This window comes from Haliaeetus albicilla, chromosome 10, assembly GCF_947461875.1.
Source record: "Haliaeetus albicilla chromosome 10, bHalAlb1.1, whole genome shotgun sequence".
NCBI lineage: Eukaryota > Metazoa > Chordata > Aves > Accipitriformes > Accipitridae > Haliaeetus > Haliaeetus albicilla.
In genome coordinates, this window is record NC_091492.1 from 25,282,095 (window position 1) to 25,305,426 (window position 23,332).

Here is a 23,332-nt window from a genome sequence, read left to right on the forward strand (position 1 = left end):
AGACACCCCACCCCCACCCCCCTTAAATGCTGGTGCTCTGCTCTGGCACATCACTGGATTTTAAATGGCCCGTGATGCTGCTGTCACCGAGGGCAAACGCAATTTCATCTCACGTGGGCACTGGGGGAGCTTGGTGTAGCCATCGAGCCGGGGTGCCACTGGGGCCCGGTGCTCTTGGGGTGAAACGATGCCTTCACCATGTTCGCGCCTTATCCGTAATGGGGTTCGTGTCCCCTTGGACGGGTGTCTGTAGGGATCCCCCTGCCTCGCCGTGATTTAGGAGCATGCCTGGAATTTGTTGCATTCTTGGTTCTCCTGGGTGCATTGGAGCTGCTGATCGCCTGGCGGTGGTGGGAAATGGCCAAAAAGACCCATCTTGGGGGACAACGACCTGATTTCCGAGCCGTTAAGATCTTCAGTGCGAGGTACAACCTTCGCTTTGGCGCTTTTCCTGATCACGAGGCTGCATGAAACCAAATGTGACGTGCAGCTGACAGGGAGCATCCATCTTTGCAGTGCTGCGGTTTGCCTGTGCCGAGAGCAGCCTGGCTTCCTCTTCCGATGGCTAACGGGCTCCTGCTGGTCATGGCACCCGGCTCTGCTTGGAGCATCCCGGTCCCTGCTGTGCTCCCGGCTGCTCTGACACAGCGGTGGGGGGGGGTTTGCTGCCTCCTTTCAAATGTTTCTGGAAGGGGGAGAGCAGAAATATCTACTTGGCAGAGTTAATTAAACTTAAGATGCTCTTGAAAGTGTCTTTTCTGCCAATGTTTTCTTCTGAGGGAGCGGCGCAGGGCTCGTGATCAACTACTTGCAAGATGCAGGGGGGTTTAAATGAGAGGAGCTTCTTGGATTCATTCACTGAGCTGCTTTCATCACTCGCTAGACCCTTCAGCATTTAAGTAAAAAAAATCACGGAACCTGTATTTTTTTAAAAAATTATTTCCCTGCTAATTGATAGTTCTTTGCGCTTTGTTCTTCCCCACCCAACAACAAACTGCTTACCGGACCCTGGTCTTGCGGGGTGTGGGGGGGTAGGGAGCTGCGGCCCCTGTACATGGGATAACTCCCCCCTTTTTGGGAGCCAGCCAGGGGGGAACCTTTGTCTGCTGAGCGGCCCTGCTCATCCCGGCTCGGAAGGAGTCCTGTTGCACCGCTTGGTTGTAAGAATTGATCATTTTTAAAATGTTTTGGCAATAACAAGAACTAGGGATTGGGGGGTGGGGTGGGTGGGAAATACCTGTTTTGTTGTTTTTTTTTTTACAACCCAGTGTATTACCCCATGGAGAGTGACTTTTATTTTTTAAAGGGGCATTTGGTTCGGGTGGTGTTTAAAGCTGCTGGTGTGCGAGCGCTGAATGCATGGCTCCGCATCGTGTTAGCACCGAGGCACACCAGCAAAATGTTTCTGTTTAAAAAAAACAACAAAAAAAAACCCCAAAAAAACAAAACCACAAAAAGACCAGAGATTGGCCATAAATCTAATCCCTGTGTAAAGCTATCCACCTCACGCACAGAAATTCAACCTATCAGGCCGTGCCACATGCCGCTGCAATTTTATAGCGTTGGATTGACTGCTGGAAGATGGAGAAGAAACTTAGTTTTATGTGGGGCTGCTGTGCTGAGACCTCACTGGTGCTTCTGCGTGGGCAGGTCGAGTGCGGACATGGTTTGGGGATCCATTTGCTTCTGTAGCTTCTCGGTGCCGTGAGCCATCCCTCCATGGAAAGCTGTGGTTTTGGGTTTTGCCCAGGGACTCGTGGATTTCTGCTCCTTAATCTCGAGGTGGTTCAGAGGAGCCTGGTTACAGATGGCTGGGGTTTCATTTGCTGTGACTTTTCTGTTGTGTGTAGGTTATTTTGCAGGTTTTTTTTTAAACATGTAGGATGATATGTCACTGCTCCATAACTTAGTTTGCAGCATCTCGGGGCGATGCACCAAGCGACGGGGCCTGGGAAGTGAGATGTTGTGATGAGCCCGTATTTCTCTCCTTCACTCTTATGGATAGACTTCAAGTCATTTCTCTTGATTGGTTTCAGTATTTCAGGTAATTTGGCTATTTAAAAAAAAAAAAAAATCACAAATGTTTTCTGCCTTGGCTGTGCTTTCTTCAGGAGGTTTCTGTGGAAAGCGGTGGAAAAGCGAGGAGCTGTGCTCGCATGTGTCCCAATGGACTGTCTGCCTGGGGAGAGGCTGGTTTTGCTGTGACACATACTGACTGTGAGAGCTGGAGTTGAAATGCTTATTTGTGTCACTTGAAAAAGATATTTTTTTTTAATTATTTTTTTCCTGTAAAGAGCATTACTCTGAAATTGGGACTTTGAAGAATACATCAACCCACCTGGTGTGATGGTCAGGGTCTAGCTTTCAGGGGCTCAGACAGCCCAGCTTGCCCATGCTCTCACAGTGCGGTTGGGGTGGACAACAAAGCTTCGTGGCCGGAGGGATGCCAGTGGCCTGTGGATGTGCAGTGCTTCTTGTTTTCCTGCTTTTTTTGTTGAAGCTGGAAATGAATGGACATAAAGTTTTGCTAACCTTAAATTGGAGCTACATACCTGGTGGTTGTCCTGGTGCTTTCCAGCTGTCTATGGAGCAGTTGAGGCTGATGGTGGCTTTCCCCCTTCCCTGAGGATCACCAGCTGAGCACAGTGTTGTAAGCTTTCCTGCTCTTTCCCAGACCTCCAGCTAAACTGGAACCTGGCCTTTGGACACCGCTGGGTTCATGCACCAAACCTGATTTGGAGAGGAATCAGGGTTATCTCCTGGGTTAACTGGGCAGAGGATGGAAGTGGTCCTGGCATCATGGTGGTGCCTGGGTCCGGCGATGGATGTGGCTTGGCTTCAGTGGGGCTACAGAGAGAAACCGCCTTGGGCTGGGGAGGGGAGCTGGGACCTGGGGACCCCCAGGCATGGGAGGGTTCATTTGGGCATTGAAGGTCCCGCCCTTGAACCACGCAGCTTTTTCATCTCATAGGTATTTCCTTGGAGGGATTCCTTGCCCTTTGCTCTCTCACCTTCAGATGCCCAAAATCTTAAAGAATGCCATTAGGATTTTTTTTTCATGGAATCAAGGAAAACTGAAGTAGTTTCAAGGTCTGGTTTTTTTTGTTGTTTTTTTTCCCCAGTGTGACCCAGGTAACTGGGGCAATGAGCTCTGTGTAATGAATACAAGAGTGAGGTTCTCCCTCTGTTTGTTTTAACAACTCTAGGTGCTACTTCTAACAAAACAAAGCCATGTTTTCAAGTAGAGCTCTGTCCCGTTTGCTGATAATACTGCCCTAAGGTACAGAGGCTTCCTTGTTGTGACTAACCAGTTCCCTCCTGTCGCCTTACAGTCTTGTCTTGTGCAAAACCAGAGTGGGTGATTATCTTGGGTCGGATGTTTTTAGGTTTGTCAAGTGCCTTGTTGCATGCACAGGCCTCAGAAAGCTTGTCCCCATCCGTGGGAAGTGGGTCGGGGAAGAGGCTACAGTGCTGGGATTTATTCTTTTTTTTATTCTCCATGATTTTCATGTAAATGCAGCATATCACTTCTAATTGCTTGCTCTCAGCACTCGCAAAGATGGGATTATTTAAGATGTATTGAGGAAAGGGGGATAACGCTAAACTTTGGATTGCACTTAGTTTTGCAACTCTGCCTTTTGGATGAAGAATATTATCTGGTTATTTGTGATAACGGTATCCAGAATATGACTGAAATCCTTCTGAAGACCAGGACCAGCATTTGGAATTTGGAGGGTGTGAGGAGAGGCGCTTCCAAGCCTCCTCTCTAAAATTAGACTGAAGATTGTCGCGGAGGAGTCTATAAAGAGCCTTGGGGGCTTTTTTTCCACGGAGCCTCGACACAACCGTTGCACATTGGTCCTGTGAAGTCGCATCCATTTTGTTTCATCCCTAATCAAAGTCTTTTGGCTTTGTGGCAGCAGCAGGTATTTCCAGATAGGTGGTGCCAACTCCGGTGGAGCCATGCACGTGCTGGGATGGGTTAACAGGCCTTCACTGGATGAAGGGCGCTGCTGCTCAGGATTGAGTGCGTATTTGGGGGCCGAGCCCTGAAACTGTCCGATTTCAGAGTCCTGATGATAGATTAGAGGTGGTCCTTGCTTACAAGCCCTGCCTGGTTCCTCAAGGTCGGAGGAGCATCCTGCCGGATGATCGAAAGGGTTGTGAGAGGGGAGAGAGAGGCATTAAAAGACCATTAAGGTTGTGATGGAAAGCAAAAGCCAGAGAAATTCTTGGTTCGGGCTGAAATGAGCTGTGTCTCCTCCGGTCCCGTGGAGCAGCGAGGAAGGAGGAAAGGTGTCCTGTTGTGCTCGGAGGTGCTGGAGGATCTGCCCTGAGCTGCGTGTTTCCTCCCATTTATTGGTTTTCGTTGCAGCAGTTGGCGTTCTCGTGGTTCTTTTCCTGCGTAAATTTTTCATGCCTGGTCTTTTAAAGGCAAAACTCACTGCTGTTGAATATGCAAACACACGGTGCTGTCAGTGGGGTGGCTGGTGCATGCGCTCTCCCAGTGTGCCCGCTGCTGGAGCCGTGTGCTTGTGCCTTTTGGGCGCCTGCGTCAAAATAGCAGCTCGATACAACTGCGCAGGGGCCAGACGGTGCTAATAATAAAATAACTTGTGACCATGTGCCTTTTGGTTCAATGGAAGAGTTAAAAATGCCTTAAAACACCTAGTTTTGGATCCTAAAGGGTTGGTGGTAGCGGTGCTACTGGGCTTCTGGGGCAAATTGTAGTGACCATAAGCTCAAACTGCCTGAAGCCAATAAGCGTATTTTTCCAGAGTATCCTGGATTTAGGCCTCATTTTTATTGAATCTCAGAAAATGAATGCAAGAATCTCGTTTCTTTGGGATTAGACTTAACCAAAATCCATCTGCTGTCTTGGGAAGGGGACACTGCTGCTTACTTACTGCCTGTTTTCCATCTCCTGGACCTGTAGTTTTGGGTTATGCCCCGTCCGTACCTGGGAGCAGAGCAGCTATGTGCTTCGATACGTGAAGACAAAACGTTTAAATACTTTCATTCCGGTTAACACTCTGGTTTGGTAGTGGGGAGCTAGAAACAGGATATTTATGCAAACCTGCATAAATATTTGCAGGGACTAGAAGCCCTTCTGCATGTGGCATCTTGAAGGATTGCCTTTCCCTGTCCAAATCTTTCCAGGCCTGAAATTACAGTCTCGGATAGCTGGGGTTCCCCTGGGGAGCAGACAGGCACATCCCTCCTCTTCCCACGGCAGAGGGGTCCCAAGAAGCAAGCTACAGAAACAGGATTTCAGAGGAAAGAGGCTGGACCTCTCCCTGGCCTCTTGGTGAGCTCATGTGTTGGGATCAGGCTTTTTATCCCTCTTCTGCTGAGCCTGAATTTTGGTTGCATCCCTACCAGCAAGGAAACAGATGGAAGTGTATTTCTTCAAGCTCTCAGCAAGGAAGCAGGATGTGTCCTCCTGACATGCCTCTCGTCAGAGACAAAATCTAACTCTTTTGCCCCAGAAATGTTCGCCCTGGTGAGGTGCTGTGGGGTGTAAGTCAGCTCCGGCTTCCCTGTCTCCTCTGGTCCGTGCAAGAAGCTTTCTCATTGACATCCCAGCACAAAGACTTGCAAAGCAAACATGTGAGATCTCGCTCTGCGCCCTGGTATGGCATCATCCCTTTGAGGAGCAAGGGAGATGTGAAGGGAGATGGATGACCTGAAATCCTCCTGCCTACGAGGTTTTTGTTGCTGACAAGTTCTGGGTTTAACAGTTTGCTTGTCTTTTTTTTCTTTTCCCGACTGCCTAACGCAGTTTTTAGCAGAAAGATAATTCACTTTAATGAATTATAAAACTTGTTTCGCTGCAGTGGGTCTTCATTTTTCCTTTTGTCTGCAGCAGAGTCACTGTTTGAGTAGAATAAAATTAACTTAGTCCCTGAAAAGACAAAAGAGCTGAAACTCTTCGCTGCTGAGGGAGGGAGGGGGCAGGGCATTGTCTCAATGGCCCCATATGCTTTGCCAATCATAATGTTTTGGGGTTTTTTTTTTGTCATCTGGAGTTTTAAATTTAAACACTTTGCCATTTTAAAATGGTTCTTTTATATATATATATATATAAAAAAAAATTATATATATATAAAAAAAGTTTTGTTTTCCCAGTCAGTCACTGGGAGCTGTATGCATGTATCCAGAAACAAACTGCGTAAAGTTAATGAAACTCTGCAGCGTCTTTACAAACATCTGCAGGTATAGTCTCTCTGTCTGCACTCCAGCACTACCCGTGTTCAGTGAGGGACTGAGATACTGAATGGAAAACCTACTTGTCCTTTATGCTGTGTGACTTGCTATGTAATCATCGGAAATTTTAAGATTTATGCTGTAAAGTATTTGCTAAAGTTGGATCGCTGTCTTGATTAGGTGGCTGAGTGAAGGTCTGCACCAGGGCTTGGACTGGGGAGTAGCTGGAAATCTGAGCATCAGCTGAGCTGCTCCCAGTTTGCACCCAGTTTAAATCCACCCTTTAGATGGTGGTTTGTAGCAATTACCTGGAGCGGGTGGCTGATGTGTGGGGTGTAGCCTGTGCAGGTGGAGATGCTGCTTCCATATCTGGAACGAAGCTATTTGCTCCTCAAGCACATCTATTAACGCCCTGCACAGTCTGGCTTACCTTTGTCACCAGTCAAGAGATGCTGCTCTTTAGATTTTTGTTTTTTAAAAGGGAATTTTGAGTGAAAGGAAATCAGACAGATGCAGACTTTCAGAGAGTTTCAAAATGGTTGCTTGGTAATAGTTCCTTGTTGTTGAATAAGTCCAAACCTAATGCATTTTCCCCTTCTATGAATCACTCCTTGACTTGCTTCTTATTGAAGTCCCTGATTCTAATTTAATCTTGGAGACCTGACAATTTTAAATACCTACTAGTGCAGTGTGAGTCCGATTTTGCATTTCAATAGCTTATTGTTTTAGTCCCTGCAACAATTTCAACAAACCAGCAGCAGTGTGGAGAATAGCGGCACTTTGGTGTCTGTGGTTGGAGCCTCTGTTCTCTATTTGGAGGCACCAGTTTAACCTAACACTGTGTTCAGTAGCCCTGGAACAACACATATGTCTGCTGAAATAAAGATGCTAATAGACTTGGTTTTAAAGGAATGGCTTTAACGGAAAATCAGATCTTGAATTTGTTCAGCAATACCATTTTTAAATAACCTCTCTTCTGGGCTCAGCTGTATTTAGTCAGTGTGTCTCGCTGAGATTTGGATAAATCGAGGGAATAATGGGTCGGGAAGCTTGCTGCAAGCCACCAAGGATGTCTTAATAAATTGCTGGGCACCATATGGCAGTTTTGGGTGTTCCTGTCGGTGTGCCGGCAAGCCCATTTTCTTGATGGCTTGCAAATGGGGTTTGGTTGGACCACCAGCAGCCCCTGGGCTCCTTGCTTTCTCTTCCCCGCATGGAATTTTTTGTTGTTTTGCTCTCACCCTGGCATTTTTATGCTAATTGTACTTGCTTTGCTCTCATTTAGTCTGCTGCTCTGAAATACGTGGACCCAAAGTGCTGCTCGCTAGTTTTACGTTTCAGTGCTGAAAACAACTGGACTGGGAAGCGGGCAGCTGCTGGACATGGTTAGCTTCCCACGCTTTGTGGTGAGGATAGAAATAGGACTGCCGTCCATTCACTTTCCGGTGGGATAGCACTGTGATGAAAATATCGCATTGCAGCTAGTTGGTGGTGTCATGGATGGTGACCTGTTGGTTAAAATTGCCATTAAAAGTGAGTGAGGGGAGCTAACCTTGGCACTGTACTGCAAAATTCAAAGGAGATCAGTCAAAGGACAAATCTGAGCCTTGGTGCTGTTGCATTTTAAAGAGAATTGATCCATTTCAGAGGGGTTAATCCCAGACCTGGACTGAATTTAGGTAGTGGGGTTATGCCAGTGGGGACTAGCCCATAGAAAATGAAGTAACTGTGGATTATGCTGAGCCAGTCCTGGTGGTCTTTTCCTGGTGAATGTTGTTCTGCTTCATGTGAGTTTGCTGGTGAAACCTTGTTAACCAGTTCCTTTGCCTTGAGATTAACCAGCTTTGAAGTGGTATTGAATGGCAAATTAAAAAAAAAAATCATTTCTTTCCTCATGTAATTGTCTTCCAGTTTTACCAAAGTATTTTTCAAAGTACTTGTTAGTCTGAAGCTGTATTATGATGATGACGATCATCTGCTTGCTATTAGCTAATGAGAAGGAAGGAAAGAAAGTCCGAAAAACATGAAGAGGAGGGGATTTGATCCAGGAAGCCTCTGTTTTGGAGAAGAGGCAGCTTGAATGACAGATATATAGTTGAAGGACAGCACAGGTGGGGAATAAGCAACAAGGGAAGAGATGAGTTCTGGTGAAACCCACCCTATTCCCATGGCTTGGTTTGCTGCAGAAAGCTGTCCCGGTTGGGTCCTGCTGTGTTGGAAACCGGTGTGCCCTGGCACAATGAAGAGCAGTAACAGTCCAGACGACTGGGTTGTTTGGGTTTTTTTTTCCCAGAAAAATGATTAGGAGAGATTTATTGTTCTTAGATGTGTTGATTTGAAATACCAGCAGCACAGATGCAAGTCTGTATTCTGATCGGCATTTTAGTCCTTTGGTTCCTCATGGAGTCTCGCCTGGATATTCAGTGCAGGCTTTAGGCAACACTGAGGAGCGATGCTGCTGGTGTCCCCATCCTTTAGTGCTAAAGTGATGTTATTGCTGACTTTATTAGTATTCTTATATTTACACCACCAACAACTGTCTGTCATTGGATGTTTAGTTACGATTGAATTGAAAATTCAGTAGAAGTGTTGTAATTCAGTCTGTTTCTCCTCCCCAATGACTATTGTGACGTTTGCTGCTCTTTGGATCGTGGGCTTTCATCTTGTCATAACTTCATATAACAGGTTTGTATATGAAATTAGCCTTCCTGCCATCTTCACACTGGGTGTTGAGTCTTCTGGGCTTAACCTCGTTACCAGCCTGTACCTTCAAACCCACCCTCTGCTCTTCATCTCTTACACCCTTCTCCTGTGTGGTTCAGTGCGATGGATTCATCACTTGTCCCCGGTGTCGGGAGCATTACCCAATTTTACTGCTTATTTTGGGGTTGTGGCACTGCCGTTTCCTGGACCAGTGTGCAGTGGTCAGATCATAGGCTAAATCTCACCCTGCCATTACTTGGGTGCCACGCTACATTAGTCCTTTAACAAGTGACTTTATAATTCAAACTTTCCAAATACTTCGTCCCAATAAATTAACTCAAGGCGATCGCATCCTACTTTCCTGGTTGGCTGCCTCTTTCTTACTTCCTGATTAGTTACCTGGGAAAGCTTGAAGGTTTGCTGGCCTAGAGACCCTTGCCACCTGTCCTTTGTGTATTACATATAAGAATTGCCGTAAAAGTGTAAACGAAGAGAAGATGGGGACTTCTGGGCTAATCACCCAGCAGAGCTGACGGGAATCAGGAGAGATTTCTCAGCGATGGATCACCTGCAGATAATGAATTGGGTTCGGGAAACAGAGCTGCATAAAAGCAGCTATTGTTAGCACTTTTGCAGACTTTGTCAAAGGCCTTTTCATACTGCAAATAGAAGCACCCAGAGGATGGGTCCTTATGAAAGGACCCTAAAATTCAATTAAATGAACAGTCCAGTGATGTTTTACCAATACCTTTCCCCATCCTGGCCATAAAGATCTTTCAGAAGCCTCGCAACAGTGGGATAAAGGACAGGACAGGAGGAGAGATGTAGGGCATCTTCAGCCACCCCTAATTTGTTGGAAACAGTTTAATCTCTGCTGAAACTCTGCATGCCTTAAGACCAGGATGAAAGGTCTGGAGGAAGATGACAAGTGTGGAAAAAGCATGAAACGGTCCTAAAAAAAACCCAGAGAATGGAAATGCCTGAAGACAGAGCAAAGTGGTGAAGAAACTTTTTGCCGCGGTGGGCTGAAGTCGTCGAGGTGAGATAAACAAGTGTAGGAAGGAGATTTCTCTAGAGGGAACCATTTGAGGTAGTGCAGTCTTCTCCTTGATACCAGTTATGTTTCTCCATGACATGGTGAAGAGATTGCAAACTGCAAGGCTGGGCAGAGTCTCCCTGTGGTGCCTGGGGAGGTGAATACCAGTGAGTACCAGTGAATACCAGTGTATGGGCTGGGGCTGCACTGAGCATCATACTGGGTGGACCCAGTGTCAGGGAACTGAATTTCAGCTGCAAAGACCCGCAGCCAAGGACATGTTGCTTAGGCCTGAGTGTTGAGAGATAGTCAGCAAAAACATCTCAATTCTCGGTTTTAAATGAAGAGAGGGTCAACTTTGTGATCGAACACAAGCAGCATTACATTAAAGGTAATGGCAGTCTGCAGAGGGAAAGGAAAACCAGTGCTGGGATGTTGGTGAGATGGCTGCCTCCCAACTCCAGCTGGACTTGAGAAGCATTTTCCAGGTATCACCATGTAGGTTTTTTTCCCAGGATTGAACAAGTACCGTGAAAGATGAGTGTTTGCTCCCTGGGAGAAGCCACACTTGCCCATCTCTGCGCAGAGGGGCCGTACCCACCAGTCATGACCACCAACTGTGGCACATTGGAGGCTGGGGGCTTTCTTCACACCGTATGGAAGAGGGGTTTCCTAATGTAATACCTTCTTTTTCCCCCAGAGACCCCGAACACATCATTTCTTCAAGCAGAACCTCAGGATTTCTGAAGACTTCTCAGCTGTAATGCGCTTGGGCTTTCTCAAAAAATAGCAATTTCTTATCTTGTGCTTCTCTTCTCCGTTTTCTCATGACCTGCCACTTGGTCTGCACGTTTTCAGTGGACACAGCCTGGAACTAAATCTTATTGGGGCCCAAACCACCACCTCATTAGTTTATAAATCTATGGTAACTACCATGTAATTAGTTATTTCCCCCTTTGTAAACGAAATTGTTCCATTTTATCTAATAAAGGCAAACTCTGGTAGTACCAGTGCTTGGAGTAGCATTGAAACTCTGCTTAATTACCAGATTCTCTGCAGCCCATAGGTTGTCTAATACATGATAGTTACTGGGTATTATAGATTACATGGTTATTTGTGTGCTGTGTAATAGCTTTATTTTTAGAAGATGCTTTGATAACACTTTCAGCGTGTAAAACCAGTGAAACCTGTGTGCGCTATCTTGACAAAGATGTAATTTGTAAGTCGGTCACTTCTGCTTGCTCCACAAATAAATTAAGTGTAATACTAATATTAATTATGTGCAAGGAGTCTCTCCAAATTGACACTAGCGGTCTTGTTAAACTTTGATTAGCACCATTTTGTGATTTGCAACCCAACATGGAAGGTTCCCATTTTATTAGTTATTTCAGCCGCCCGGTCACCCCAACCATTTTCATCTGCACTGTTGAGACACCGATTCCTGTTCTGTGTTTGGCAAAGCTGGGTTTGTGCTGGGTTTTGAAGTCATCTCTTGGTTCACTAGCTCTGGAAAATGCTTGAACTGACTCGTTAATGGAAGGGGTTTAGACCAGACCGGTCCTAATAAAGGATGTAGTGTGGGGAGGTGGGTGACCCCTAGGTCTTTCCCTTTGGATAGGAACTTTAAATGGTAAAATGTATGAGACATACCTTGTGAAAAGGATACGGTCATTCAAAAAAACCATCTTGCCTATTTCTGGACATGTAGCAGGGTAAGCATTAGTAGCCCAGCTTTGCTTCACTTTCACTTCAGGCTCTTTGTCTCTCAGGTTCTTCATTCTGGCTTGCAAAGACCAGGGGAATGTTGGCTTTATTTCTGCTTTCAGCATAAAGAAACCAAATTCAATAATTCTGGTTTTATAAAAAGCTGATGGGCTCAGTGGAGCTGGACTAAGATGAACGTGAATCATTTCTATCCTTGTTGCTTTTGGAGGAGCAGCTTGGTGTGGTGGACACTCAAAATGCACATTAATTCTTTAACGAGGCCTTGAACTTGTCACCATCATCCTTACTGCTGGTTCCTCCCACGTTTCATCTTTACCTGCTTGGTTCCACCTCTAGACTTCAGGGCATCCTTTTCTTCACCGTAGGAACCGGTGCTGGTGCTGCAGGGTGAGAAGCTGTGGGAATCAGTCATCTCTGAAATTTGGGTAAAGCAGCTCAGCCTGAGGTTTGGTAGAGCCGCTCTCTGCTGGAGTCTGGTCTCCGGTGCCACAATGCCCTTGCCGCCAGCCAAAATCCTGCCAGATCCTTCCTCTTCAGCAAAGGAGGGAAGATGAGATGCCAAACCCCCAGCTAGCATCTTCGTAACCATCCAGGTGTTTGAAACAGGTGTCCGTGCCCGGTCCAGTCAGAGCTCCGGACCAGGCTCCGCTGTCCCAAGGGAGTGGAGATGCCCTCCTCCGGTGAGCAGGGATGGGGTTGCCCATGCTGCCGGTCCACCCTCGTGCTGCTGTCGGCTTCACCGGCATCCCTCGCATCTTTGCTGGGACCAGCATGCCGTGAGCTGGGCGATGGAGGGGGTGCTTTGACACCTACCTTGGGGTGCACAGTATTTTTTATTATTTTTTTGGGGGTGGGGGCAGGAAGCAAAGCCCCGCATGCCCCGGCTCGGTGTGCAGAGCGTCGAGGGACCCGACTGTCATTTTCAGGAGCGAAACAGTTAAAATACCATCAGAGGAAAGGAGCTCTCATGAATGAAGACAAAGTTTGGCAAGGGGCCAGGGACTGCTGGCGGCCGGGGGAGGGAGGGGGCGGCAGCCAACTGACTCTTATACCACAACCCACTTTAAAAAAAAAAAAAAAAAAAAAATTAAGAGATAATTCCATGTCCTGAGGTTACAAACCGGCTGCAACTGGTTTTTTTTTCTTTTTTTTTTTTTTCTCTTTTTCCCTGCCCCGCGAGGCATCATGGGTAAAAGTAAGCATCCCCCTTTTCTTTTGTTTAATATAACAGTACAGCGCATGATTGGCAGGGAAGTGCCCGTTTTGAGACAGGGTTTCTGCAGGTCCCTGGAGGGGGATGGCACGCGGGGCCGCCCATGCTCTTCCGAGAGGGCTCCTCGTAAAAAAAGCTTGGCTCTTCCTCACCCTCCTCTCCCCCCTTCCCGCTCTGCCGTCCCCGCTCCCCGGCTCTCCTGTCCCCCCTTCTTTTCTCCCTAATTTTCTTGACAACTAGAGGAGGCAGCAGGAATATTGTACCTGTAAGTATTCTTTAGACTGTCCTTTTTTTATTTTTTTATTTTTTTTTTAAACAGACAAAAGGCTCTTTATGGATTATCAGATCTGCTTTTTCTCTCTCTTTTTTTTTTTAACGTGAGTTTGGCAGCTAAATGTAATGTCTTTACAGAATATTTTAAGGAGAAAACTAGCACTGTTGCTTGTATTTGCTGTTGGAGCGGTTCCCTTCCCCCTTCCCCCCCTCCAACCCCCCCCCTCCAGGCTCCTTCCATTGCTGTTTTGCTGGAATTACTAAATCCAACCCTCCCCGCACTACTGCTGCAAGGGAAGGCTGATTTTGAGTATTAAAAAAAAAAAATTTTTTTCTTTTGTCTGTAGCGCTGATGGTTTGATGTAGCAGCATCCCCCCCATCCCCCATCCCTTTTATTTTCTTTATTTATTTTTTTTCCTCTTTTCATGTCAGCCCTGGCCCCGCTGCGCACGGAGGCCGCCAGCTGACGGGCGCGCGTGGCTCGCCGCCAGCGCGCAGGAGCGTGCGGCGCGCACAAAGGCAGGGCCCGCAGTCGAGGAAATCGCGGCGCATTATATAAGGAAGCCTGCGTCATCCCTGGCTTGCTCAGCCTGACGGATGGGGAGGAGAGGTGGAGGAGGATGGAGGCGAACGCTCCCCTTTCCCCCCTCTCCTTTAATAATAATAGTACTATTATTATTTTTTTTTTTTTCTAACTGACCGGTTCATCAAGGGCGCGGAGCATTCTCCAGCTGGCAGGGCTGGCTTTCCCCAAAGCGTGCAGCCAAATTCCCCATGAAGCAGGAGAAGTGTTTTTATATTTTCTTTCCCCCCGTTGAGGGGCAAAAAGCAGCTTTTTTTAACTCTCCCCTCTCCCCACCTGCCACAACCTGAAAATGATTTTATGGGGTAAGGTGTATGGTCTGTTGCACTGGATGTAGCAACCATGATTACCTCCTCCCCATAAATTAACTTTGCTAAAAATGCAAACTTAGGAGGGGAAGATAGGAGAGGGAAAGAAGCACTTTTTCTGCCCACTCCCCGCTGTTAGGTTCGTACTGTGCAAAACTTGACCTGGGGCTGCAAAACCCAGGGCTGCTCTGAGCTGGACAGCGGCGATTTGGGGTCTTGGGGGGGCTGGGGTTGTGTTTCACAAGCTGTGCAATGCCCCCCACTGCAGCTATGGGCATTTTATCCAGCGAGATGGAGTCGATTTGGAAGTTGCAATGTGTCTGTACCGACCATGGCACTTTTATAATCATAGAATCATAGCCAAATATTTTGTCCGTTCATGTATTAATTTTCTTTCTCAGTGGGTTTGTCAGGGAAAGGTGAAGGAAGCCGGGTGGGGAGCGGAGCTGTCGGAAGGGGGGGACCAGTGTCTCCCATTGCTCGGAGCTGGGGATGGGAAGGGGAAAGAGCAGAACTGTTTAATGAGTTTGCGCCGAAACGACTGTAAGAATTTACAGTCTGCTGCAACCGAGAGACAGCTCCCTGATCCTGTCGAAAACTAGCCTTACGGTTTGTCTTCTAAAATATTTTCTTTGTCTTATTTTTTAATTTCCTTCTCGTGCATCTGAATGGCAGGGAGAAGCCTTGCTTAACCCCCCAATTTATGAATGACTCTCCTTTTACGCTCGGTGGATTTTTTTGAAGACTCTGTCAGCTATTTTCTCTTTGTTAAGGCTGTATTTAGGACTGTGTTTCTTTAAAGCCTCGTGCACGTTCTGCTCTTGATAAAATCTCCGCGATAGGCCCTACATATTTTCTTTCTTACCTGCATAAAAATTCCTCCACAGGGCTGTAGCGTAGTATTTCTCTTTGCAGCTCACACAATAATCTGAGCCCAGCGTAGCATTTCTTGACAACTTACAATCCGTAGCATCAGGATTCAAAGAGCAGCACGTTTTTATTCGATAGTGCGGTGGTTTTTTTCTCCCTTTGCATCAGTGTTCTTGCAGATCTCTCTTCAGACTGCCGAGCCGTTAAGTCATAATTACCTTTTTAGGTTATTATCCTTTTTATAGTATTGTATGGAAATGCTCGTCTTGGGAGCCAGCCATTTTGTGTGTGCTGTGTTGAAATGCATTTTACGACGTAGATGTTGGTTTGTATTCAGCCTAGATGGAAGCGAAGACGTCGGAGCGGTGCATGTGCTGGGCTCTCAGCAGCCCCTAGACACACGATTTCATCCCATGGCGCTGGCGGGCTCCAGACGAGGAGCCAAACCTTGTGAAACCCATGGTTTGCCTACGGGCTCAGCATGTTTTTAAGCGTGCAAGGGGAATCGTGTGATTCAGGGGTGCAAAAGTGGCTTTTGAACAGCAGGAGTGGAACACATTCAGGTAAGTTGGACCTTGCCTCCTCAGTGCATGTAAATACCATTTCTGCTCCCTGAGCCCAGCAGAACAGGGCTTTAAACAGCTCTTATTCCACCGACATAATCATTTTTAATATATAAATTATGGCACGGCACGGTTCCTGTTGTTTCAAGGGACCAAGATGGTGGCAGAGCTGCCTGGAGCGCCTTCGCTCTAACCTGGCCACAGCGCACAGGGATGGACATGCTGGTCAGGTGTTCAGTCCCTGCAAACATGACAGATCACGTGGGGATATTGGGGTTTGGATGCTGGTGCAGGTGCCTGAGTTGCCGAGTCCCTTCCGTGTGACTCTGTGTGTTATAAATGCATTTGTTCTGGTAATCCAGCCCGTTCGCTTTTTTGAACTAATGCAGCCCCAAATGTTTCCGAATTGCGTGTGAAGGTGCCCACTTCCCCTTGGGTTTTATTTCATGAGGTGGATGGAGGGTACTCACTTCACTTCTGAATGTCTTGTCCCATTGGGGCTTATTCCTGCTGGGGCAAAATCTGGTGTGAAGTCTAGGTTGAAGCTGGAAGCAACACTGAGCTGTGGATTTAGTCTGGGTCTGGCACTCAGGAGGTAGAAAGGTAGCTCTGTGACCATTAGCTTCCCTGGGTGCTTAGGGTCTGCTTGGATGGCTTGGAAGAATAAAAAATACTTGGTTGGAATTTACTGGTGATTGGTGTTACTGGCTGTGCTTTGGTGGCTGAAGGATGTTGTCCTTCTAGTTGACAATGGTGACTGAGAACTGTTCTTGCCCGCCTGGGATGTGGGAGATGCTCCGCCCTCCTGGACCATGTCAAGTAGTCCATGTTGGTGTTGGAGATATTCCTGTATGTCTCTCCTTCCCTATCAGGCTGGGATAAAAAGCGTCCTTCTCTTCTGCCAGCGCATCATTAGGCTGTAGTGGTCCTTGCACACGGATGGACTGATGCTGCGCTTGGGAAGAGTAGAAGTTAATCTTTCTAGAAGATAGCCCTTCTCAAAAGGTTTAGGATGCTTCTGGTCTCCTGAAGCTGCTGCAGATGCCCGTCTGCCTGCGTTTGGTTCTTGCGTCTTGGTGGATGGCGCTGGCAGTTGTCTGTCACTGCTGCTCCCTACCCAAACTCTTCCGATAACCTTCGCAAAGGACTGTATGATCCCATTCCTCATTTGAGTGTGACCATTTTTCTTTCAATACAGCCACCTGCCTTCCTCCACAGGGCTCTGGTTCAGCGACCTGCTTGTCATGGGGAGGGATTTCTCTCCTATAGGTGCATCTATAAGCCTGTGTGCAGGAGACATGCACGTGCATACTATCAGTCCTGCAAAATTTTTGGAGTCTTCAGTGCCTGACCATTGTGTGGTCATGCTGTAATCTGGAGCAGGGTCAGTAATATGCTGTCACAAACAGCCTGGCATTCTATCCTTGGAGATGAACTACCCTGAGTGACTTCCTTGCCACCAGTCTCATCCTTATTCCGAGCGTTGAGCATCCCAGCATGCTTTATCAAGCTACTGTGAGCTGGGGAATCCTGCGAGGGCCCTGAACCAGGCAAGGGCTGGAAGATTTGCTTTTGGTGCTTCATCTTCCAAGAAGGACCTGCTAGGCGAGCACTGCCTCCTCTGCTGCTCTGGGCTGGCTGATCACAGCCGGTGTTACCCTGAAGCTGTGTTGCATTAAGCAGCAGGTACGGGCAGGGTTATAAAGGTGATGTCTTACCTGGTCGGCGAAGAAACAAGAACAGAAATAAACCTGTGATCTGCACACGGAGCATGTCCCTTTGCTCTGGGCACCAGTACCTGGAGGAGCTGCACGGCCCATGGTACATGGTGTGTCCTTGGCCTTCTCCTCCTCCGTGAAGACAAGCGGCTCTGTGAGGAGCAGAGCAGGCACCAGGTCTGGTTTGTCCTTTTATTTTCCTTTCATGCTCCCTCAGAGGCAGGAACCCAGGTAGCTGCCTCAGCTTTTCCAGGGCTGCAAGCTGCCTCTGTGCGGCAGCTCCGCTTGTAGTAACTCCTTGTGCTGCTGGAGCAGAGATGAGTAAGGAAACTGGTTGTTGCTGGGCGGGGTGGGACTGGGAAGACCTTGTGTCACTGGAGCCACGTGGCCGGGGGAAGATTTTCCTTTTAAGAAATGTCAGAAGAGATCTGTTGTAGAGTCTGTCTTGCCTCGGATGCTTGTGACGGCGGCCAGTATAAACAGCTTTGCAGGAAGGCAGGAGTAGGGTTGCCAGGAGGATTTTGGAGCACGGTGCAAAAAGTTTTAGCCCTGGCTAGTTCAGAGAGAAGGAGGATTGGAGAACCCTCGTGGTGGATCAGAGATCCCTCATGCAGAGTCCAGAGTGGAGAAAAAGAGGAAACTTCGCTCCTGCCCAGCCAGGGATGGAGCGTTGGACTGCGTCCCACCTCTGCTGATCTACGCTTGGTGTGGTTGACGCTGCCCGGAGTGTGGGCAGCCGGAAAGCTCCAGCCTGGGAGCTGGAGGAAGCCTCCGGAAGCGGTGGCATCACTTCTGGATGTCATGGCCTTCACCTCGGGCGTCTCGCTTGGACTCCTGTGAGAAAGGAGAAGTGTAGGTTGGACTTCTTGGTCTGGATCGCGTCCAGAGGCAGAAAGCGGAGGATTTCTGTCTGTTTTTTTCTGCATTTGTAGCCTCCCTCTTGGCTCCAGGGGAATCTTGCTGAAGGTCTGCAGGTTTCTTTTGTAAGATTTTTCCTTCTGCATACTGCTGGTTCTCGGTTGGACACGTAGGATGGCACATTATCTTGTGTTGCCTTTCAGCTTTGCTGTGTGTCAGCCTGTTAATTGCAACCCATCAATTAGTTCTGGAGGGTCTGAGTCCGGGAATAGCGGCTGGACGATGCAGTTGTTTGTGTAGGAGTCGAAGACAAAAATGTGAGTTAACACAACAGAGGAGCCCTAAAAGAAAGACAGGGAAGGGGTTGTAACCTCCTGGGGCTTCCCTGAATAAACTTAAGTTGAAATTAACTTCTGCTGGTGCTGCCAAATTTTGGTTGCTTGGTCCCACATTCATCAGGTAAATCTCAAAAGGATATTTATCTGTACAGGCTGCATGTTAAGAACCGGCTATATCTAGTCCCTAGATATACTTGCTTCTCCAGTATAATATTCATCTTTTTGGCCCAACTCACTTGTTCCAGCTTTTAAAATAGTTGTGTTGGTTATTTTTTTTTCCTTGTGGGTGATGTATCAAATATAAATGGAAAATTGGGCTGCTGCTTTGTTTGTCTGGGAACAGCAAACCTGTCTTTCGAGCACTGGAGAAGTAGAACTGCCTAAAGCTAAAGGAACGTGTAGAGAAGCGCATGATGCTGAAGCTAAGACTGCCTTGCCCCTGACTGTGCTGAAGGCAGCATCGGCACATACGGGCACCAGGCTGCGATGCTCTTGCGTTTCCGCACAGAACAGCATGCCCTTGGGGACGTGAACCAAAAATGAAGGTGAGCCTGTAAACCAGTGGCACTGGAAATGCATGGTTCCAACTGGAGGGACTGCGGAGAGGAGAGCTCTTGTCCTTATAAATTGGAAGGGGGTATGGGGACTGGCTGGTGCTGGGGTGGAGAAAGAGGTTTGGAGCTTGCCTGGGTGGTGGTGATGTTCGGCAGGGTCAGATCTGGGGACCCAAAGTCTTTGGGAAAAGCGTCTGCACACTGAGCGACTGTGGCTTGTCCATTATATCAGGTAATTACCGTCGGTAGAGAACAAGAGCGATGCTCCCATCACAGCTAGGTGCTGCCTGTTGTTTGGCTCAGCTGCAGAAGTTTTGCTGGGATTCCTAGAAGGCATTTTTCCTCCAACATCGGCTGGTACGGTCTCACTGATGATGCTGCGTTTCGTCTCTTGAACCGCCTTGCATCCCTGCGTCGTGGGGGCTGAGCAGGGTGTCCTTTCTCTCCCTCTGGCCTCCTCCTCCCTGGGAACCTCTTAAATGTTGGCTCTAAACTGACACAAGCTTTTTTTTTTTTTTTTAGTCAGGAAAGCTTTCTCACCTACAGAGCTGCAACTGGAGATAATTACAGTCTGTATCAAGTCAGAAACAAAACATGTTTTATAGCTCTCTTGTTTTCCCCTGGGGGATTTTGCCACCATTTGAGAATTTTGTTGCAAATTTTTTTTTTTTTTAAAAATAAAGTTCCTTAGGGAAGTGAGAGGGAGAGCCTGCTTCCTGGGATGTGCCAGATCTCCAGGAGTGTTTTGCTGGAGGGAGGTGAGTCTGGATGATCTGGTTTGCGATGCCGTGTTGGTGGAGATGTGCCATCACGCCTGTTGCCTCCTGTCCTTCAGGTGTGACTTGAGCACACCTGTATTGTCTGGTGCAGCTGGATGGCATCACTCAGTGTGCATCCATTTAACATGGTCCTATTACTGTCTGATTAATGAGGTTGGTTTCTTCTGAAAAATGGCTAAAATTCAGAGGGGGGGAAAAACCTGCCTTCACTTAGTTTATAATCCTAGATTGCCGATAAAGAGGAGATGCTCCACAGCCGGTCCTCGTTCACGAGTCAAACCAGAGAGTTTTAATCTTTGTTCTTCGTTTGCGTTACTGTGACACAGAGCGGACTGGTACTGAAGTTCCTGTCTGACCTTCAGACTCACTGAATAGCCCGTGGTTGAAAGAATTCCTGCTCTTTTCTGCTGTTTTTTGGCTGAAGTAGAGTGCTCTCCCCTGGCTTGCCCAGTTCTGCAGATGAGGTGCTCTGGAAATTCCCAGGGCTCCCAGTAAAGCTGCAGTTTTTCCCCTCCCCTTCCCCCTCCTCGCAGCTGAGTGTTAATGCTGAAGGGCCCCATTCAATAAGGAATCTGAAGCCTAATTTAATTTTTATTGAATCTGGCTGAAAGCGTGTGCTCCTTACCAAGCCTGGAAAGCTTCCTCTTGAAAGGATTAAATAGTTGTGGTACCTGTTTCTGATAACAGTGCTTTTGATTTGTTTCTAGTACTGAAGCCACTCACGTTAAGGGGGAGGTCATTTTGAAACCCTTCAGATACCATCTACTCACATCTCTGCAAGCAGGGGTTTCATTCATGGTCTGCTCAGTCCTTTCCTCCTGCAGCAAGTGCATGTGCTAAATGATGCTTCTGAAATCCCACTGACTGGTGGCCATCGATTCCTGGAGGCTGGTGCATTGTTTCCTCGGTGTTTTTCAGCCAAGACCTTGATTTCCCACCCAGTGCGTTCCTCTTCTGTGTCCCGAGATGGTGTTTCCTGCTTGTCCCCCAGCTCTGTGCCAGCGGGTGACAGCAAAGCTGGAAAATCACAGGGATACTGTGATGCTCAGGGACGTGGTACCACTCTTGCAATGGAGCAAGATGGGTCCACATAGGTGAGGGACACCCAAAAACCCACTTTGGTGATGGGACTGGTAGGTCTCTGGGCTTCCTGCAAGGATGGGGAGACAGAAGGAGACCATCTGTCTTGCAAAGAGGCCAAGCAAAAGATTTGTTCTCCTTTCATACCGCCACTGTCTCTCCTTTGTGGTCTCAGTGGTAGTGAACCTTGGCTGCTGCCGACTCCGTTGCTTGGCACAGATCCTGCCAGTGCCTCTGTTGCTGGCTTTGTTTCATGCTCTGACTCCGATCGGAGCATGGTGATAACACTCCTCATCACCTGTGTGGCTGCAGACGGGGCTTTACAGCTTCTTTCTGCTCACGGGTGTGCAGAGGCAGCCCAGCTCCAAGTCAGCAGTTACTAGCCGGTAATTTCTTCTCTTTTCCCATGTAGCAGTTCGAAGGGACAGCAGCTACCATGGGTCTTTAAAGGAAACACACAACTCCACTCACATTTCATGGCAGTGCTTTAGCTTGCTTAAATAACTGCCTGTAAAGGTGTATGGCTCAATCTGAAACCTCATCAGAGCCCAGCAACTCTTCCTTTGGCTATGTTGCTTTTTTTTGTCTGTGCCAGGTTTGCTGGATGCGGCACCTTGAGGTGCAGATGTCACCTTTCATATTTTTTAAAACGGGCAAATTTTTACAATGTTCTGATGGTTTTCCTCGTGCAGGTACATCTCACTTACCCTTCTGAAGGCCAGAAGATGACCATTGTATGCTCAGGAGGCCTGAACCTCCTTTGTGCGCTCTAGTATGGTTTTATTTTTCTGCTTGCCAGTGATATTACAGCTGTGTTTGTCTTGGTGTCAGAACACATGCCGTGAAATATCCATGTGTGTGAAGCAGCGCAAGGTTTTTGAGTACCAAGACGTAATTCAGTGAAATTGCTTCAGATTGCTTATCAGTCAAGGTGGCACCAGCTCTCCTATGCTTGGTGTGTGGTGTTCTGGGGGTTTTTTTAAGCGATATATTCAGTTTATGTATTGTATCAATGTGGAGCTTGTTTCATACGGACGAAGTGGCTTCCCAGTAGGGAAGAACCTGCAGGGTGACTTGACCGCACTGCGGGGTGGGTACCACTATCTAGGGATGCTTTTTTAACATATCCTCAAGCAAACACTGAAGCGGTGGCAGGTTAGAAAGTGCCTGTGCTCCCTCCCTGTGCGTCAGCCTTTGTCTGCCAGGTATCTGGACTTCTCTCTCCTCCTCCTCCTCGCTTTCTTTCATCTCCCAAGAGTATGAAGTGGGGGAGGCAGCCGTGGAGGCCCTTTCATGGCTGAGTTAATTGGAGCTCGGAGCTTTCCCAGCAGCCGGATCCAGACCGCAGCGCTGGGTGCGGTGAGGCTTCTCGCTATCCCATGGTGTCTTAAATAACCCACCGCCACTCACAGCTTCAATTTAACCTGGGGTCACTTCTTAGGGATGGGGGTGGAGAGCAGCATTTCATGTGTCTTCCTTGGCTTGCCTGTGCTTGCCTTTCTATATTTGGTTGCAGTAGACGTGTGTTTTCCTGCAGAGAGACTAGACTGTCAGGTAGAAAGAAGTCTAAGGTGCTCACCCTGGACGTGGCAGCCTCTTTGAGATCAGGCTGTGCCAGAGGCTTGGTCAGACTTTTTTTCTATTGCATTGCAGATGCGTGCTTGTTTTCTTGCTGCCTGCCATGACTGCAGCCCTTTTTTTAAGAGTAAAGTTTCTCTAGCATGATTTATACCCTAGAAACCATATTGATACTGTAGTTGAACTTGTGTGACAGCTGTACTTTGGAAGATATGTAATTATAGGGGATTTATAACTGAGGCAGAACATTTTCCTGGTAGAAATTTAGCTTGGTGAAGGTTTATCTCATGAGTGACTTAGAGCCACGTTTAGGAAGCTCCACCTGAAGTGAGCGTGGAGGAGCAGAGGTGCCCGAGATTCGGCCGCTTTGGCCTCATCTTTCAGCCTGTAGCACATAGACCTTACTAACGAGCCCCTGCAAGTTGCTGGCGCGCGGAGCAAAAAGTTATTGGCGTTCTCGAGACAACTACATTTTAATTCTGACTTATTCCTCACTTGTTTGTCATCGTCCCTAGCCCTGGTCTGCGTGTCAGTAGGTAAAGATCTCACCGAGCTGGTCTTTCCTTTTTTCAGGTGGAGCTCCCTTGGCTTTTTTTTGTTGTAGCTAGTTTCTTATCAGCCTGGGAGCAGAGAGATGGGTTTGGGATGGGCTCTGCGGCTTCTTCCTCTTTTTACTGCATCTGTTTGCCACGGGGCATTTCTGCACCTGGAGGAGAGGCAGGGGAAGTTGGAGAGGGAGCGTGGGTGGGGATGGTCCTGCATGTGCCTTCAACCTTTGAGTGAGAAGGTGCCTTGCATTCCTCTAGAGGAATTGATTGAGTGAGAAGGTCCTCGCATTGCCGACTAACAGGGCAGCTTCGCCCAAGAGCGTAGAAAGAGTAGGAAAAACCGCATGGTAGGAGATTTTCTCTATTTTGGAAGCTTGCTACCAAACTTGGCGTGCTG

At 47.7% G+C, this 23,332-nt stretch overlaps 1 protein-coding gene across 3 annotated transcripts in view; it reads left to right on the plus strand.

Moving 5' to 3' along the window:
• GATAD2B (GATA zinc finger domain containing 2B) overlaps window positions 1–23,332 on the plus strand; it is a 45,806-nt gene that overhangs the window by 2,251 nt on the left and 20,223 nt on the right. Inside the window, exon 1 of one of the 3 annotated variants that reach the window (XM_069794307.1) lies at window positions 12,924–13,149. The exons of 1 other annotated variant lie outside the window; for it this stretch is intronic. The gene's annotated coding sequence lies outside the window, so the exon portion shown is untranslated. Of the gene's footprint in view, window positions 1–12,923; window positions 13,150–18,922; window positions 18,942–23,332 lie in introns of those variants that run through there. One more of the 3 variants, XM_069794308.1, reaches the window with a different exon arrangement.